Here is a 2,650-nt window from a genome sequence, read left to right as displayed (position 1 = left end):
TAAATATTCAAATAAAGTGACTATAAGCTCCTTCCTGGTGGACAAAGGAAGTCCAAGGTTGTTCCTGGTGTTTCAGAAGATTCTCAGAGGAATTTTCTAAGGGAATATTTTACATCTTGCTCTGAATCACTGCTCCTGGCTTCAACTCATTAAGCACTTGACTTCTTGTTCCTTCTCTGAAGTTACAATTCTCCTCCTACTCTCTTTCACCCCATGGGTGGACAAAGACCCTTCTTTATAATTCTCTAAGGCACCAACAGGGTAGTGACAAATCTGCTGCAGTTTGGAAAACAGTCACAGCACAGAAAAGGACAATTTAACCCTAGGTTTTATATACCTCTCAAACCATTCTTTCAGCAATCCCCTGTTGGGAATTATCGACCACCTCTCTCCTTTGGCTTCTATCTGTTCTTTTATTCCATCTTCTCTTTCTCTGCTCAAATTGAGGACCCTAGTCTCTAGTCTATTCTACTTGCCTTCCCTTGTAAGAGAAACTAACATCTGAGAAACTGAACAAATCAAGCCATTCATTAAAGACTCTCTTTTACAATATTATTCAGAGGAATTTGGCACTGTTTTGTTTTAACCTGCCTTTTTAAAAACTAAGCATATGGATATATGTGCTACTGTGTGAACCAGTGTGCCTATTTGTTTCTTGTGTTACCAGAGATACTTTGTTTTTCTAATCAAAATAGCAATCCTCTCTGTCACTCCCAAACCCAAAGGTGGCAATGACTGCAGTTAAAAACAAAAAACAAAAAAACCACACACATACTTTTTCTTTGTGATTAGGTGATTCCAGGGCTGGTTCTGACTTTATAGCCAGCAAAATACTTCTGCCTATAAATGAGAGATGTTTTAAGCATTCAGACATTACCTTGTTTTGTTGTTCACTCTGCATTTGTAAAAATCTGAATGCATCTTTGTTAGTGGAGGCTTTTGCTATCTTAGTGAACAATGCCATACAGTAGTAGACACTGAGAAAGTCTGAAACAGCTCAGTATTGTTAACTGCCAAACTATTTAAGAAGACTTGGGTAGTCTGATGGCAAATTTTTCAATCACTATTAAATTACTTCTGTGCCTTGGAGGGTCATGAGATGCTGTAAATGTCAAATGTTTTTGTCATTCTACTAGATTTCTATGAGGGACACATGTACCTCAGCCATGGCTGGAAAGACTGAATATAAGAAAATATAATTCTAAAAAGTTAGGCAGGGCAAAGGGTCACCTTTAGAGAAAGATTACATAATTACATTGTAATAGGCCTTCAGGAAATACAATCTCTTCTTAATTTTCTTTCACTCTGACACAGATTTCTTCCTGAGTACTGTCTTAAGAAACTCCTGCAAGCAGGAGCAAAAATATAATAAGTATCATTTCAACCATATTATTCATACTCTTTGGCACACATATTTATTTGTATGAAGTCATGGTCCTTTAAATTTCCTAACCAGTATCCAGGAATATCAAGTAACCCTAATTTGAGGTTAATGAATTTATTTCATGAGATAGAGTTTTTTTTTCTTCATTTAATGAAAAATTATTCAATGATTTCTCTACTTGCACATTACAGGTGAAAGATTAGCTTATAAAATTTAAAATTCAAGCAAATTTTTCATATGAAAACAATGTGATGAAAATCTGTCCACAAGACAATTTGATGATGTTGCTGACATGCTGTATACTTACAATAATAAATAAGATAATGCTGCTCTAGTACTTTTAATTAAATATCAAGATGATAAAACAAAATCAAATAATGATATATTGGTCTTGAATACTGGTATATGAAATTTGCTTAAAGGAAAACAAGATGGTTGTTAGACTCTGAAGGCATCTGGGTACTTTTAAGCACATGCGGGGGCTGATGAAATAAACAACTAATTTTGATCAAATGCTCCTTCATCTTGGGATAGGTGTGTATACCAAGCACTACTCTTGGTTTTCTTGGTTGTAATTTCTTTTTTAATAAGGTAGCCAGCATTCCTCATGGTAAAATTAGCTAAATGTTTCTGACACAGCTAAGAACTGTGATAAATAGAAAAGCAGGGAAAGATATGTGGATAGTCCATATAAATGAGAAAGTTGATGTACACAACTGAATTAATTGAATTTTAACAAATAGGAGACAAAAATATCTGTGTACTGACTTTGAGAGCCCCAGAGAGGAGGTGATTGTATCCTGGTGGTTTGGATTTGGGTCAGTAGGTGGCACCATCAATCCAGTGCCCTTTGGTAGCTTCCTGGCACAGAAAGGAATCTGTATGAGGTCAAACAGATAGTTGTGTTAAGAACAAGCTAGAGGCCGGGCACGGTGGCTCAAGCCTGTAATCCCAGCACTTTGGGACCGAGAACGGAGCAATCACAAGTCAGGAGATCGAAGGAACATCCTGGACTCAAACGGTGAAACACCCGATCATCTACTAAAAGAGGTACAAAAAAAAAACGTAGAAAACAAAACAGCGAACAAAAAAACAAACGAAAAGGGTTGGCGGCCAGGCCTCGTAGTCCCAGCTACTCGGAAGTGAGGCAGGAGAATGAGTGAACCCGGAGGACGGAGAAACTTGCAGTAGAGCTGAGATGCTGGCCACTGCATCAGGACTGGGCTGACAGGAGCGAGACTCCGTTTCAAAAAAAAAAAAAAAAAG

Source organism: Rhinopithecus bieti, unplaced genomic scaffold (assembly GCF_001698545.2).
Source record: "Rhinopithecus bieti isolate Rb0 unplaced genomic scaffold, ASM169854v2 scaffold_10499, whole genome shotgun sequence".
Classification (NCBI taxonomy): Eukaryota; Metazoa; Chordata; class Mammalia; order Primates; family Cercopithecidae; genus Rhinopithecus; species Rhinopithecus bieti.
This window is presented reverse-complemented; position numbering follows the sequence as displayed.